The sequence below is a fragment of the Lycium barbarum genome, chromosome 10 (genome assembly GCF_019175385.1).
Source record: "Lycium barbarum isolate Lr01 chromosome 10, ASM1917538v2, whole genome shotgun sequence".
Lineage (NCBI taxonomy): Eukaryota > Viridiplantae > Streptophyta > Magnoliopsida > Solanales > Solanaceae > Lycium > Lycium barbarum.
The window spans coordinates 92950702-92968969 of NC_083346.1; the positions used below are offsets into that span (position 1 = coordinate 92950702).

General features: G+C 39.2%; 1 long non-coding RNA gene across 1 annotated transcript; it reads left to right on the top strand.

The window, feature by feature from the left end:
• Positions 1-2295: 2295 nt before the first annotated feature.
• On the top strand, positions 2296-17568 carry LOC132615883 (uncharacterized). The gene is made up of 3 exons (XR_009572879.1): positions 2296-15438; positions 15927-16004; positions 17294-17568. It is a non-coding gene; the product is annotated as an uncharacterized LOC132615883 (long non-coding RNA).
• Positions 17569-18268: the final 700 nt, after the last annotated feature.

The following is an 18268-nucleotide window of genomic DNA, read 5'->3' on the forward strand; positions in this document are numbered from 1 at the left end:
AAGTTAGGGTTTTCTCCAAGTGAAGTATTGTCAACCAAAACCCGTTCCTACGCATTCAAAGGTGAGTTTCATGATTACTCCATGTTGTTTAAGGTATGGAAAAGTTGAAACACTTGGATCATGGGAGAAAATGGAAAATGGATTACAAAAGATGAGCTTAGTGGCAATTGTGAATAGTAGATTAATATGAATCATGACTAATGATATGTTAAGATTGTAAGCACGTTATGAATTATGTTAGGAGTATGAAAGAAACATTAGATGAGAATGAATGTAACATTGTAGTATGATTATGACTATGGATGACCATGAGAGGAAATTGTAGGAATTGGATAATAATGAATTTGACCAAAGTCATTGATGATGATATTATGAATGTTATCATTGACGTTTGGGAGTTGAAATATGATATGGGGAAAGTAGTATAAATAAAGGGAATGTTGCCCAATTTTCTTTAGCTTTAGTAAGTACGTTTAAGTAATCGATTAACTAATGTTAATGCGAATTCTCTTGAAGGTAGAAACGCGAATATTGAAGAGGAACGTTCAAGCGATAGAGTAGCTAAAAGAAGAGGTATGTGAGTCTAGTCCTTTCTTTCTATGGCATGAATCCTATAGCGTGACATTTCCTTCCTTTCATAACTCTCCTACATTCCGGAAAAGCTAATAGCCTATGTTCATGAATAGCCATATGAGATGAGATATGTTATGAGCCAATAATGATGATAATGAGCTTAAGTCAAAAGATTCCAGAGTTCATAACATGATGTTCTATAAAGATAATGATGTCGTTTATTGTATACACTCACCTTATGTACTATTTCCTTCAAGGTGAGGCAGAATACTTATAAATGTCCATAATGGAATCGGGGGTTCACGACCTTATGTCACCTTGATAAAGTATCGCTATCTTTGAGTTATTATGCATGCATTAAGATGAGTAGATGTTGATGATATTACACCGCGCCTATATGGCCGGGCAGATACTGCTAAGGCGGGCAACTATATGTATACACCATGTCTAGGCGACATGGGCAGACACCACTAGTGGGCGGCATGAGATGATACCCCGGACGCGGGAGGCCTAGACGCAGGCTAATGATTATCACACCGTACCTATATGGTCGGACATCTTATACATTTATGCATATATGATATGATGATGATTATGAAGTAAGTTAGCATGTGTTATTCTCTTTATAAGTGACAGTCATATACAGTTACTCCCTATTGATGTTTCCTTTATCTCATTGACGTATTTTCATTACTTATGCCTCTCATACTCAGCACAATGTTTGTACTGACGTCCGTTTTCTTTGGACGCTGTGTTCATGCCCATAGGTAGACAGAGAGGTGATCTTGATCCAGACTCGTAGGAGCCAGTAGCTGATTTGAGAGCACCCCATTATTCCGGAGGTGCCTTGATTATTCTTTTGTGTATATATGTATATTTTGGGCACGACGGGGTCCTGTCCCGTCCATATGTCTAGTACTCTAGTAGAGGCTCGTAGATACGCAGTTGTGGGTTATATGGTCTCACGAGGTTACTATTATATATATATATATATATATATATATATATATATATATATATATATATATATATTTGTTTTTTGATGGCCGAAAGGCTTATGTATATAAAATTAATTATGTTTTCAAATGAAAAAAATGGTTTTCTTATGATTATAAGTATATGAATGATAAAGAATTGCATAATGACTATGACGAGTAAGGAAGTGAGTGGTGCTCGGTGGTTAGTCCCGGGTACCCGTCACGGCCCCTAGTCGGGTCGTGACACCCGTACGACTTAGTGAAATTGGGTCATGACAAGTTGGTATTGTTGACACCCAATTTTTGCCCTCCAAAAATTCAAATTAACTTGTCAAGCTTGTTGAATTGCAAACGAAGTAGAATAATTATTCAGAAGATCAAAAATACTTTCTAAAATATCTTTTAGTGTTATTTTGCCATTTCATTGGCAAAAATACCCTAATAAATATTATGTATATCTTTACATATAACTTTAAGTATAAAATTATGTCGATTTTACCGATTTAAAAATCAAATTGCATAAAAAGAAAGTATTTTAATTAAGTACGTATTTTTAATTAAAGCAATTACTATAATTAGTCCATTATTGAAAAAATAAGTATTTTTTACTTTGTTGAAATCAAGAAGCTTAATTAATTAATTGGATAATAATTTCACCTCAATTTTATATCAAACAAGAACATTTTAAGTATGGGGTTTTTGAATTGGTATCTCTATTAAACTTTGGTTACAATAGAAACCAAAATGGCTATGATTTAAGCTCATTTTTAGTCATCTTTTAACTTCAAAATCAGCCTAATTCATTGAGCCCAAACGTTTATAGACCCGGCCAATTTCCCTTTTAATCTCCCCAAAACACAAAACTCTCTTCATTTTACACAAATCAGAAGAACCAAACGAACCTTAAGCAAAACTAGCGAGTTCATAGCTGACAATATGCCATTTTCGGTTATATTCCAAAGGGCCTAAGCTTCCTCAGTGTTTGTTTCACCATTTCCGGCAAAGAATTTATGGCTTTGTTGTCTTCTTCTCTAAAATGAATGATAAAATTGCTTTTCTCCAATTCTTTTCAATTCGATCTTTTCTTTTCAAAAAGAATTCAAATTTCTTTAAGAAGATTCGGATTTCAAAGGGATTATGAACAAATTTCAGATTTTGAGATATCCCACATCAAAATTTATAGCTAAACCCTAGCATTTGGGGTTCTATTTATGGGCTTTTATAAATAGAACCCCATTTTCTTCATTCAAGGGGATTGGTTTTCACACTACAAAAATGGGTTTTTACACCTTAAATGGATTTTTACACTCGCGAGAGTAGAAACTCGGCGAAGCCTTGAGTTTCGAGGAAGTTTCTTGCTCGTAGTTAAATTTTTGAAGTCTTTCGATTCATCGGGACAGTCGATTTTGGGTGAAAGAGTGTTCGTCGTCGACTCTCATCGCCCCCGTCGCTGTTCGGCAAAAAGGTAATTTTCTTCTTAATTTGATTTTCGTTTCTTTAGTTTTTTTTTTTTTTATTGTTTTTGAATTTGTGTAGATTAGTTAGTTTTAATGTTGTTTCAGATAGGTAAATAATCTTCAGTTCATGTGATTTAGCATTTTCGTTTATCTTCCAGTTCTGCCTTTACTTGTTCATGAATATAGTATATTTTAACTTCAATATGGAAAGATCAGTTTAGTTTTCTTTAAATGCTGTTAGAATTAGAAAATTAATTCTCCAAATATCCCTCTTTTATTTCTCTCTATTTCATTTTTTTTGCAATAGTGTAGCATTTTGTGTTCTTCATATGTTCTGTTCGATATGTTTTAACCCTGGTTAGATTTAATTATGTAGAGCAGCATCAAGGTAGTCTTATCAGTTGCTTTAGTTTAAGCTTTAGGGATTGACAATGCCCTAGGCTTAAGTTGAATATTATTTTATGAGTAGTTGTTGATATTAATTCAAGTTCAGTGTTCTTTCCTTGTGGTTAGTTTATGTTAAGACTATGGGAAATCTGATTGATAAGTTGATGCATGATTAAGTTAATATGAATACTGTTTAGTCTGTTAAGTTGAGTTAAGCAGAAGTCCATGCTGGTATAAGTCTGCTTTAGGTTTCAGCAATTGCCAAATGTTTCTTTAGGAGTTTTTAGATGTCCTATAGCTATGATGTGCATATATGGGATTCAATTTGATAAGTAAGCTCTATGTTTGGTTCTGTTTCCTTGTTTTAGGAGACTGATTGATGTTGTACACTTGATAAATAAATTGTGTGTTTTTGTGTGTATGAAACTTGCGGGTGTTAAAACCCCAATTATTTTTAGCATCTATATTCAAAAGAGAAAAACTAATTTTAGAAAGGATAGAAAGAACCATGAGTTACCTTTCCTCTCTACTTTTTTTTTTTTGATTAAGCACCGGGTGTCCGGGTCTCCCTTTCCTCTCTACTTATAAACTAAAATATTCAATAAACTGCTTCCACCTGGTTGTCACATAGACCAATTTACTTTTCATCTAGACAAGTTCTTGGTCTTTTTCCTTTACATTATTTGTTCTTTATTTTGAATTGATGTGAGTCGACAGAGGAGGTGTCTTAGCTAGGAGTTATTTCCCTTTAAGTAAATGAAGTCTGAAATAGTGTCCTTCCTGTTTATGCTCACATTGAGGCTACTGAAATACAACCCATTAACAAACTGAGTATTAAAAGATGATTTAGCTAAATGTTTAACTTATCTATGCTTAAAGCAGTTCCATTTGTGATGACTGTGTTCCAAATGAAATATGTGAATCTGTATTATTTACGAGTGATTAAGCTGACCAAGTTTATCTTTTCCCCTCCCCTTAGGTTATGAAGCAAGACTGAATTTCATCTTTAGGGACTGAAAATAGCCTGTGTGTAAAAACTCATTACTAAAAACCCGAGTTGATCAAGTTGCTAATTCTGTGTTTCTGTTAATAGAGGTGTGTTTTCTGTTACTAAACTAATTATATAAACATCAAAGTAAATGATACTTCCAAGCTTAAGTATTTGTTTTCCAGATGTATACTTAGCTCAACCTGATCCCCTTTTTTTAAAACCAACAAAATTCTGTTCTCAGTTTGTGCTTGAAAAACAATTGACTTGTAAGCCTGAAGTCGATTTTCAATAAATGAAAGTGTTCCAATATCTCTCTGCCTTTCACTGTCACTTGTTGTTTGCCAACTTTTCCGTGTTTTAGTTTAAAGTTTGGAGCTTTAAACACCCTTTGTGTTTCAAGTGGCAGAGAGAGTTTGAAGGGTTTTTAGAATGTGCATTTAGTCCTATTTTTGAGGGAAACATACCTGCTGCCTTTGCATCATTTTGTGTTTGTTGGATACTCATTCTTCACCCCTCTTCTCTTTGCATGACTTGGGGACTTTCAAATCCCAAATGTCCTTGAGCTGTTGTTACATTGATGTTGTTGCTGCACTTTGGAGGCTCTCAAAATGCCTTACTTTGGGATAAATTTATTGCATTCTGGGGGAGAAAAAATGCCATACTTTGAGTAAATTTATTGCTGCATACTGGAGCAAATAGCTGCCATACTTTGGTGTTGTTGCGAACTGGTTGCTGCTGTATTTAGTCTTTGTTGTTGTTGTTTGAGCTGCTGTGTTGCCACTGCTATTTGCTGTCTTGCTACACTTGAAACCAATTGTTTGTGTCCTTTGAGCTAGATGTCGTGCTTAGTTGCAGCACTTTGGTACAATTTTGCTGCATTTTTGGGGTTTGAAAGATGCCACATTTTTAGTGAAACCGCCGCTGCATTTTGGGCTGCGTTTAAGGCAATTTGTTGCTGCTATCTATTGCTATGATTAACTGCTGTACTGATTGCGCTAAGGAGCTGCTATGTTCTAACCTCTTTGAGCCAAATACTGCTGTGCTTCTGGGCTAAAATTCTTGCTGCACTGTGGGCAGACTTGAGCCAAAAAGCTGCTGTACTTTTGAGTTAAATTGTTGCTGCCTTTCGGGCAGACTTGTGCCAAGCTACTGCTGCATATTTGATGTATGCCGCTGCCGAACATGAACAGATAGCTGTACTTGGTAAAGGATCACTGATTTAAACACGACACTACACTTGTGGGCCGATGAGAACATTTAATTTGAGGCCATGCCTTGTCCGGAAAGGTTATCCCTCGGTTTAGGCGATGATGACCTCATAATAATATCACGAGGTAGGAACCAACATGCGTTTGGCGAGGCAACTAGAATCGCCACTAGTTTGCAGCCAAGACATGTTTTGGGTTTCTTTGCCATTCGGAAACATGAGTCTGAGCCTCCGTAATCAAAGCTCTCAAAGTTTGATACGAGTCCGAGGGATACTATTTTTATGTTCATAAACGTCACCCTATGGGGTGGCACACCATTTTGACTAACGAATTTTCTTTTCATTATGTGAGGTACAAATAAAATAAGTATGGAGAACAAAGCTCAAAGATGAAGTAAAAGGATCGGATTCTTAGAGCTTCGGACGAAGAACTAGAAGAGCATGGATTGCTAAGGATTTGGGTCCAAGGCCGAAAAAGTTAAATCTTCTTCCCCTTTCTTTTATTTTTGTATAAAAATGCTAATTTTATATGTTTAAATTCATTTTGAATGAACATGTATACTTGCAAATATTTGTGTATTATTGAAACTCTTTAGAACTTAGTTGAAACCGTGCATAAGAAAAACGATTCAAGTTGTTTTCAAAAAACGTTTTAGGCCTTGGCCCACATAAAGATAATAATACAAAAGAAATCCCACTTAAACCGAAGTTGGGGGAGATGGATTTGGTATGGAATATGATTGACCCTAAATGAGCTAAAATGGTTAAATAAGTGAAATCCTTTTCTTTATTTATGCTTATAATATTTATGCTATGCTTATAATATTTATGCTATTTTCTAAAAAGGGGATATATACTCCATTTTTTACAACACACACACACGTGTGTGTGTGTGTATAAACTTATAACGATAGAATCATAATATTGGACCAAATTAGTGGAAACTCTACTTAAGAAAAATCTTAAATGTGTTTTGGTCCGGAAATGAAGTGAATTTAATCCATTATAAACATTTTCTCAAAGAAAAATTAACTTTTCTTCCTTAAAGATAATTTTGCCAAAAAGTGGAGTTTTATGATTAGCATGACAGTTTTAGCAATAACGTAAACAATTTTAGCAAATAATCACATTAATCACACATTGAAGTTCGTCGGTCAACAGTATTCTATGGATTCTTAATAATAGGGTGCTTAAAACCTTTCCTAGGACATCACCAGAATTCTTACCTTGAACTCTGGTCCAAAAAAGATTTTTCTCTTGCTTGATAGATCCTTTTATCCGGTTTTCCTAATTTTCCTTAATAAATTAGGTGGCACCTCTAAAAAAAAATTATAAAATCCATTTAGAGAACCAACAACCTCATAGTAGCTTTCATGCACTTGCGTAAAAGTAAATCGTAACAAGTATCAGAGCCTTAGGTTGCCCGATTTATAATACAAGAGCGTGTCTAATAGAGTCTCGTGGATCGGTATGATGAGCTTTATACTTATCTGCGAGAGGCTATAGGACATTTAGGAAACTTTACTTTCTTTCATTCTTTCGTGCTACTTTATTCTAATTGGTATCTGGAACAATCGATTTGGTATCTGATTCTTATCTCTTCTCTCACAGATGGTGAGGACTCAAGCCACGATAGCCCAAGACAGGTGCCGGAGCCTGCAACTACGGCTAGCACTAGGGGACAAGCAACAACTAGAGGATGCGGTACGGCTAGAGGCCGCGGGGTTGCCCCAGCCAGGGGCGGGGCTGCCCAGTGTGAGAGATCTCCCTCTCCAGAGCCTGAGGTCCAGCAGTTTCGAGACTAGGTCGTCGGGGATGATGTGGCTCCAGCACGGGCACACCCTAAGGCCACTTCAGAGCAGATGATGCAGGATACTATGGCTCATGTTCTACTTCACTTGGATGCACAGTAGGCTGCCGCTAGTGTTACTTCTCCAGGTGGAGGATCTCAGACTAGAGATGGGGTGCAGACCCCCGAGCAGAGGCAGACCCGTGCAGCACATCCTGTTGCTGTTGTAGCTCTACGTATGGATGCAGTGCTGACCCTGAGGGATGACTTTAGAACCGTGGTAGGCCCTGTTATGACCTTGACCGATCAAGAGCTAGTAAAGAGATTCAGGAAGATGGAGTCGCCGAGATTTGCTGGTACTTTTGGAGAGGATGCATATGAGTTTATATTGGATATGCATGAGTTGTTGCACAGGATGGGGATTGTTGAGACCCATGGGGTCGATTATGTGTCATATCAGTTTCACAGAGATGCGAAGACTTGGTGGAGTTACTATATTTCTTACAGATCAGAGGGTTCTCCTCCACTTACTTAGACACAGTTTTATCGGGCCTTCCTTGAGAAGTATGCGCCCCGGGCTTTGAGAGAGGCACGTAGAGATGAGGTCCTCTACTTGTAGTAGAGGGAATTGTCCGTTGATGCATATGTGACTCGCTATTTATATTTGGCCCTTTATTCAGCATCTCTAATTCCTACTGAGCCCGACAGGATTCGACGATTTATTGGTGGGCTCTCTACTGCTCTTCAGATTCTATGCCTTCAGCTTGAGGCCATGGGTGCTTCCTTCCAGTCCATTGTTGAGTATGCTTCTTTAGTTGAGGCCGCTAAGGCCCCCGCATTTGGAGGGATTAGTGAGAAGAGATAGCAACAGTTTGGGGGTTATGGTGATTCCAGCTTGAGGGGCACCAGACAGTCTTCGAGACATTATCAGTCCTATTCCAGCCGCCTTGTGCAATCAGCATTGCAGGCTTTTTCTAGTGGGCTATCCAAGTAGAGGGCTTCTGAGAGCTCATATTCTCGACCAGCAGGCAAAGTTGCACTAGCTGGGTCTTCAGTTTTGCTTCATCAGACATCGCCATCTAAGGCGTGTTTTACGTGCGGAGCACTTGGTCATTTTGCTCGAGATTGTTAGCGACCTAGGCAGGGTTATCAGCCCTAGAGGACCCCAGTAGCTTCAGGTAGCCGAGGTGGTGCTTTTTCGAGAGGCGGCGCTCAGTTTGGCCGTAGTGGTAGAGGTGGGTCCCAGAGTTCGAGAGGTGGATCACAGTCTTGTCGTGGTAGGGCCTAGTATTATTCGTTCCCAGGTAAACCCGAAATGAAGGCCTCATGCTGTCATTTCAATTACCGTTTCTATTCGACTTAGAGCAACGTCTGTATTATTTCATCTTAGATCCACTTATTTGTATATGTCTGCATATCATGCTGTTGGTTGAGACTTGACTTGTGATAGCATAGTGGTACCTATTCATATGTCTTGTCACGACCCAGCCCCGGGGCCATGACTAGTGTCGAGCTGGACACTCGTATACGTACCTGTTAGACATAGTCAAGCTGACACTATAGACAATATGGGAATTGACAAAGACCCAAAAGTTCAGATTATCATGATAATCTGTCTTCTGAGGAGTCACAACCAATACGCAAGCCGACAAGGCTGCCACTACATATCATTATAATACGCAAGTCGACAAGGCTGCCACTACATGTTAATATACTACGCAAACCGACAAGGCTGTCACTACATATCGATACCATATGCAAGCCGGTAAGGCTGCCACAATAAACAGAAATATCCACAACAAACCATATAGGCATAGCTGATCATAATCTATATACAACCCACACATATGTCTACAGACCTCTAAGAGTATCAACAGTGAAACATGACGGGACAGGGCCACGCCGTACCCCTGGACAAACATATATATATATATATATCAAAAGATCTGTACCAAAAGTCTAGGCTCCGGAACAACGGAGCTCTCCAAGACAGCTGAGTGGGAATCCTAAGCTGGAGGATCACCGAATCGAGTATCTGTACTTGCGGGCATGAAACGCAACCCCCCGAAGAAAGGGGGTCAGTACGAGATATGTACTGAGTATGTAAAGTATGAAATACAATAAAGAGGATCTTGACTGAATAGGGATTACAGGAGACAAGTATAATATCCAGAATACCAAAACACTTGCCTTATGAAACATAAATCATGCATGTCAATATCATATATCATACCCGGCCCATTACGGGACTCGGTGAATAAAGTCATCATATGCCATCCTTGGCGCCATAATCACATCATCATATCATCATCATATATATGTATATACCGTACCCGGCCCTCTAGTGAGGGACTCGGTGAACAATGCAGTGAAACTGTGCACGATAACATACCTGGCCCGGGACTCGGTGAAAGACATATTGAGGCATGCACGAGCAGAGTAGTGAGCAACTATATACAAACTAAATCATCATCAGAGACTCAATAGAATAAGTAGAATGAATTAACACTTGAGTATCAATGGCGACAGTCATATCAAGTATCCCTCGAACGTCATTATGAATTATGTCAAAGGGAACTTCAGGAATCATAGACACGTACCAAAATCATATGAAATAGCTTATGGAAATCAAGAACATTAACCATCCTAGTGTCTCTAAGAATAGGAACTTATACATTCGTCGTTTGTTCGTTTCATATGAATCATGCCAAAAGGAAGAAAGGATAACTTTACATACCTGTTATAGGTTAACCGTAACCAAGTTCGCTTCGTCGCCCCTTTAGCCTATTTAATATGAATGTAACGCTATCGTTAGTAAACTATACTTTCTAGCTTATAAATCTACAACCAATCGCTTATAGGTATCATTCTTTAGTTCATACTTTCCTGATTAGGATTTTCGTTAGTTAAGAACTTAACGGAATTCAGGAAGCATTTACCCTATATAACTTGCCTAACCCGAACTTCTAATTAATCTCCTGTTATCACAGCAATTCCAACAACAACAGTAATAGTAATATTCATATCAAATCCTTACAATCCAGCCCATAAACAACTCAAACAACCCAATAACCTTTCTTAATCCTTTTCCAATCCAAATCATTAACATTTAAGATTATACACCAAACAGATCAACATACGTTTTGTATACAATACATTATACACTTCTTTTTCCAAATTTAGAGGCCATATCAATGACAACACGAACAACAACATATGAACATAAACCACACTTTTAATCTTTCAACTCAACAATTCTATATAACAACTACAACTCCTAATACCAACGAATTCATGCAATTTCTTACTCCCAATTTCATCTAATACAATTTTAATCTTTCCATTACAACACCATTAATCCAATTATACCATAAAATGAGAAGATCTTACCTTAATTTAATCAGAGCAAATTCTACACTCACTTGCACCAATTGCACTATTTCCTCTTCCTCAATTCGATCCCTTATGTTGCTATCACTTCCTTGGACGTGCAAACTATCTTGGAATTTAATCTAAGAAAGATTTTTTTTTTAAATAACAAGCTGGCCGTGAGTAGTGGCTGCCATGGCTGCTCAAGCTCTAGCTTCAATTGAGCAAAATTTGCAAATGAAATGAAAATAGCCAACATTAGTCATCTATATGACTATATATATTTTGTCCACCTATAGGACACGTGCCCCCCCCCCCCCCCCCCCCCATCCCCTAATGACTCGTCAGTTTTTATTGTTTTGTATTATATATTTTTTAAAGTCGGTGGGGCCCACTTAATTATCTAATTAGCTAACTTAATTAATCTTAATTAATCCCTAATCTCCATTAATATTTCTATACTAATTGAAATTAATAAACAAATCGTGCACTAATTAAAATCGAGGATTAAAAGTCCTTATTTCATATCCCAAAAGTAATTTCGTCCTTAACTTATGTAAATTGGCTTACGAATAATCCAATGTACAAAAAGACGAGATATAACATGTCTACTCCAATCGGAGATTCTATTGTGGTTGATCGAGTCTATCGATCGTGCTTGGTTACTTTTATGGGTTATGACACGTGGGTAGACTTGATGATACTTGATATGGTGGATTTTGATAGTATTTTGGTTATGACCTGGCTTTCTCCTTATCATGAGATCTTGGACTGTGATGCCAAGACAATCACTTTAGCCATGCCGAGCATTTCTTGACTTGAGTGGAGGGGTACTCCTAGCCCCGCTCCGAAGAAGATTGTTTCCTTTCTCTAGGCAAAGAAATTAGTCAACAAGGGGTGTTTAGCTTATCTGGCTCATGTGTGTGACACTACTGCTGCATCTCCACCCCTTGAGTCCATTCCTATTATGAACAAGTTCGCAGTGGTATTCTTGTTCGATCTACCGGGTATACCACCTGATCGTGACGTTGATTTTTGTGTTTAATTGGATCCGAGCACCCGCCCTATTTCTATTCCACCATGTCGAAGGGCACCCACCGAGTTGAGAGAGCTTAAGGAGCAATTACAGAATTTATTGAGCAAGGGGTTCATTAGACCAAGTGTCTCCCCTTGGGGTGCTCGTGTGTTGTTAGTAAAGAAGAAAGATGGATCTATAAGGATGTGTATCGATTATTGCTAGCTGAACAAGGTTACTATTCTGAACAACTGCCCCATGCCTCGTATTATTTCTTTGACCAGCTTCAGGGTGCTTCAGTGTTCTCGAAGATTGACTTACGTTCAGGCTACCATCAGTTGAAGATCAGGGTTGAGGATATTTCGAAGACAGATTTTCGGATGAGATATGGGCATTATGAGTTTCTGGTGATGTCGTTTGGGCTTACCAATGCCCCAGCTGCATTCATGACTTTGATAAATGACATCTTTAGGCCATTGCTTGACTACTTTGTGATTGTGTTCATTGATGATATCTTGGTGTATTCCAAGAGGAGAGAGGAGCATGAGAACCATCTTCGCACTGTACTTGGGTTGTTGAAGAGAAATAGTTTGTTTGCTAAGTTTTTGAAGTGCGGGTTTTGGTTGGAGTCTATGGCATTCTTGGGCCACGTGGGTCTAAGGACGGGATCATGGTTGATCCTTAGAAGATTGAGGCTGTGCGGGATTAGGCGAGGCCCACTACTGTGATCGAGATCGTAGTTTGATGGGGTTGGCTAGTTAGTACTGCCAATTTGTGATTGGTTTTGCTTCTATTACTTTGTTGTTGACCATATTGACTTAGAGAGATGTTCCCTTCCAGTGGTCCGATGATTGTGAGGAGAGCTTTCAAAAGCTCAAGACTCTTTTGAATTCAGCCCTAATTCTAGCATTACCCGTGGAGGGTAAGGATTTCTCAGTCTATTGTGATGCATCCTGTGTAGGTTTGGGTGGTATGTTGATGTGGGAGGGTATAGTCACAGCCTATGCTTCCCATCAGTTAAAGATCCATAAAAAGAATTACCCTACCCATGCTTTGGTGTTTTTAGCTGCGGTCTTCGGTTTGAAGATCTGGAGGCATTACATGTATGGTGTCCATTGTGAAATTTTCACCGATCACCTTAGCTTTCGGCACGTGTTTACCCCGAGAGATCTTAACTCCAGGCAACGTCGATGGATGGAACTCTTGAAGGACTATGACATTTCTATTCTTTATCTCCCGGTAAAAGCCAATGTTGTTGCTGATGCTTTGAGTTGCAAGGTCATGAGTATGGGGAGTTTAGCCCGTTTGATTGTTTTCGAGCGTCCGTTGGCCATGGAGGTCCAGACTCTGGCCAACAGTTTCGTTTGTCTTGATATTTCAGCCCCAGGTAGAGTTTTAGCTTGTGTGGAGGTGAGATCATCCTTATTAGATTAGATCAAAACTCATCAGTTTGAGGATGCTCAATTGAGCAAGATTCGAGACAGGTTTTTGAGAGGTGAGGCCAAGGAGGCCATGATTGATTCTGAGGGTACTTTGAGGATTAAGGGGCACGTGTGCGTTCCTCGTATTGGTGACTTGATTAATTTGATTTTGACTGAAGTTCATAGCTCTCGATATTCCATTCATCCGGGAGCGATTAAGATGTATTAGGACTTGAGGCAGCAATACTAGTGGTGTCGTATAAAGAGGGATACAACTGATTTAGTGGCTAAGTGTGGTAATTGTCAACAAGTTAAGTATGAGCACCAGCGACCCGGTGGTGTACTTCAGAGGATGCCCATTCCCGAGTGGAAGTGGGAGGGGATTGCCATGGATTTCGCTGTGGGTCTTCCGAAGACCCTAGGTAAGTTTGATTCGATTTGGGTGATAGTTGATCAGATGAGTAAGTCCGCTCATTTCATTCCAGTTCAGGTTTCTTATTCTGCGGAGAAATTAGCCAAGTTGTACATTTGTGATATTATGAGATTGCATGGGATTCCCATTTCTATCATATCTGATCAGTTTACTATCTTCACTTCCCATTTCTGGAGAGCTTTTCATGATGAGTTAGGTACTCGAGTGGATCTTTGTATAGCTTTCTACCCCCAGACCAATGGACAGTCTAAGCAGACCATTCAGGTGCTCGAGGATAGGTTGAGGGCTTGCGTTATAGACTTTGGTGGTCATTGAGATCAGTACTTGCTGTTGGCAGAGTTTGCGTATAACAATAGTTATCACTCGAGTATCGATATGGCGCCTTTTGAGGCTTTGTATGGCAGGAGATGTAGATATCCGGTAAGTTAGTTCGATGCATTTGTGGTTCGACCTTGGGGTACAAATCTATTGAGAGAGTCTCTTGTGAAGGTGAGGTTCATTCAGGCCAAGCTTTTGGCAGCTCAGAGTCGACAGAAGATATATGCGGACCGAAAGGTCCGAGATTTAGAGTTCGTCGTTGGTAATCAGGTTCTATTGAAGATTTCAACCATGAAAGGTGTTATGAGATTTGGGAAGAAAGGTAAGTTGAGTCCGAGGTATATTGGGCCATTTGAGATCCTAAATTGTGTGGGGAATGTCGCTTATGAGTTGGCCTTGCCACCTGGCTCGGCAGGCGTTCATCTATTTTTTCATGTGTCTATGTTGAATAAATATCATGTCGATGGCACTTATATTGTTCGTTAGGACTCGGTGTTTCTTGATGAGAATCTGACTTATGAGGAGGAGCCTATTACGATTTTGGATAGGCTGGTTCGAAAGTTGAGGTGTAAGGAGATAGCTTCTATGAAGGTACAATGGAAGCATCATCCTATTGAGGAGGCCACTTGGGAGGCATTCAATATGCGTAGCTGATATCCTTATTTGTTTGCCGATTCAGGTACTTTTTCGTTCTTTTCCCTTTCGTCGCTCGAGGACGAGCGATGATTTAATTGGTCTCTGATGTAACGACCCGTCTTGTCGTTATAGTCTTTCCAGTACTTTTGACCCTTCCCTGAGCTTATTTAGCTTAGGCTTGATTTAAGGTGACCATTGGCACGCTTTCCGAGGTATTTGGATATGTTTTGGGTGATGTTTTGGGAAATTCAGGCTTAAAGCGAAAAAGAGTTGACTGAAAGTTGACTTTTGGGAAAATAGACCGTTTTTAGGAATCCATCGATTTCGAGAGGTCCGGATGGTCCTTTAGAACTTGTGTGTACATTTGGTTCAGTTCCCAATGCGCTGGGGTGCATTTTGGAACTTGGGTTGGGAAGTTGGTTTTGAGGTATCGAGAGTTGACTCAGTCAACGAGACCTCTGTTGGGAAGTTCGAGGCCACGAGCTCGTTCGTAGCGTGTTTTTATGTATGTCTGCATATATGGTATGTGAGCATATGGCCTCGGGTGATAGTTGGGATTTCTTGTTGAGATTGTGAAAATTGGGGGAATTCTGGTGTCTGGTGCCCGCTATGGCGGCACCAGCGGTACCGCTTTACCCGTTACCCTGCCGCTGTAGTGCCTAAGTGATTTGAGGCAGGACTGTTGTAGTGGTCAGGGGACCGTCACAGCGGCACTGCCGAAGAGGTATAGTATGCGCGGGAGCGGTGTCGGGCAGTTAGATTCCTTAAATGAGTGTTAAAAGCCCTAAGTTCCTCATTTATTACTATTTTGAAAACTGAGTTATTGGGATCATTTCAAGGCATTTCTTGCTGGAAAATCATTGTGGTAAGTCCTTTCACTTTTCTTTCCATTCCATGATTACTTTATCACCTTAGGAATCCATTATCATTCTAGTTTCATTAAGAGCTTGAGGATTAAAAGAGGGTTCAACGAGTTCTTCATTTTAGGCTATTAAATCTTGATTTATCGATTGAATTAGCTTCACTAAGCTTGAAATTGATGATTAGAATCTATTATTGCATGATTCCTTCCTAATTAGTGGCTAATTTATGAAATTGGAAGTTAGGGTTCATACCCAAATTTGGGGGTTTTGCCTAGAATCCGAATTTAAATGATTTGTTAGTTCTCCTAGCTTGTAATTAATGGAAATGGATCAACGAGAACATTAATTTCATGTTGAGAAATATAGATTCCTTATTCCATCTTTCTAGTTCATAAACCCTATTCCATAGGTTGGGATTTGGGTCTTGAATAGAAATAAGGCTTGAATGATGTTCTTCTTGATTCTAATTTCATGATTCGGATATGTTTAGACTTCCATGATTTCGAGGCTCAAAGGAAGGCAAAGACTAAGATTTGAGTATTGGAGACTTTGTTGTTTGGCTCTCCAGGTAGGTTATGGTTTACCTTATGGTGAGATTTTGATTAGCGAAGTGTATGTTTAGATGATATTGTCGGATAATGCATGTAAACCTTCGGGTATGAAGTTGAGTTGGATATTGTCTTAGGTTGGGTCTTGTTGTATGATTTGGGGGCTAGCCACCCTGTTGTGTTGATTTATTTATCTTGTTCTATTTATTTATTGGCTCGTTGCCACGTTGAGGCATTGGGTAATTGTGACTGGTTATATATCATGATTATGATATTGCGGTACTTTATTTGATCGGCATTGAGATGAGATTGTGATTCATTGTGGCTTATCGTGTAGCCTTATTATTAATATTACTTGTGTGCCCTGGGTGGTACTATTTAGGATTGAATTAGTTATTGATATTACATTGCATCGTATTCATATTCATTTTCATGATTCATTGATATTGCATGGTTATGGTACTGATGATTGAAATGAAGGAGTGTATCTTCCAAGGTTTCTGCCAGAGAGCGTAAAAGAAAAATGAGAGTCCGTGATCCGAGGTCATTGGAGTGGACTAAGTGTACGTTGCTCGAGGTTTCCTGCCTGGAATGAATGAGTGTACGATGCCTGAGGTTTCTTGCCGTGATCGAAAGAGTGCTCGTGATCCGAGATTACTTTCTGGAGCAAATGGTACATGGACTTCGCGGGTCCCTCATGAGTTGTGCTGCCGAGAAACGATGTTCCATCGTCGGAGTTCATGTGTACGGTGCATTTGCATTGCATTGTACCCTTGATTCTGGTGACTTGTTGTGATACTATTTTGATGTACTGGTTTGGATTGATTATACTGAGATTTGGCACAGTTGGTTTCAGATGCTATAACATAGGTGATGACTTGTTGTAATACTATTATGATGTACTGGTTTGGATTGGTTACACTAAGACTTGGCACAGTTGGGCTTAGATGTTATAACATAGGTGATGATGACTTGTTGTGATACTATTGTGATGAACTGGTTCAGATTGATTACACTGAGACTTGACACAGTTTGGCTTAGATGCTAGATGACTTGTTGTGATACTAATGTGATGTAGTGGGTCGGATTGATTACACTGAGACTTGACACAGTAAGGTTTAGTTGCTATAACATAGGTGATTACTTGTACTATGAATACACATTCGTGTTGACTTGTACTTGTTGGTTTATGTGTTTATTTTGCTTTGTTGTCTTTATATACATTAGCTTGTCTTAGTCGGCCTACGATACCTACCAGTACTTGTTGTTTGTATTGACCTGCACTTGATGTATTCTTTTGTGATTGCAGAGTACCAGGTGGGATAGACTTCTACTCTTCGTGGCTGATCTTTGAGGTTGCTGATTCGACTCTTTCAAGGTGAGCACGAGGAAGGTCGCTACCCGAAGACTCTTCCTTTATTATGTCTTTATTTCCATTCCCGAGACATAATTTTTGAGACTATTGATGTATTACTATCATTCATACTTGTAGTATTTAGTTAGTTTCTCTTGTATGACCAGATCGGATACTGGGGTGTATTTCTCTTATTTTCACATTTTTCTTATATTATTATCGTGAGACTTACGCTATTCTATCTTCTTCCGCTTTATTTATGTTTTATGACTGTTGGGATAAAGGTTCACTTTCCAAGGTGGGAAAGGTAGGTGCCCGCATGACTTAGTGAAATTGGGTCGTGACAGACTCCTCAGGCATTATACACACATATATTATGTATTATATATATATATATATATATATAGGGTATGGGGAAGGTGACAGCGTTATATATGCACTACCATCTGATCAACTGGTCACATCATGATGATGCCCATAGAGGCCGATATGATATGATGGGATGCCTACAGAGGCTTGACAAGCGTTATATACGCATATATATGTATGATCCCTATGCATGCATGCACAATAATTATGCATATTATGCATATCATTGTCCCTCAGAGGCAGTTCAAACATACAGGTTGCATTCATTTCATCCTATGTACTTTTATGTTGCTCTTATGCCTTACATACTGAGTACCGACGTCCCTTTTCTGGGGGCAGTGCATTTCATGCCCGTTGGTTCAGGTAGACAGGTTGACGATCTACCCCTGTAGGTTGCTATTCAGCTGATATTAGAGCATTTCTCTTGTTCCGGAATTGATGTTGTGTTTTTGGTACGTTATACTTTTGTTTGCATGCGGGTATGGCGGGGCCCTATCCCGACCTTATTATGTCATACACTCCGGTAGAGGCTTGTAGACAGTCATGATATTGATAGACGTT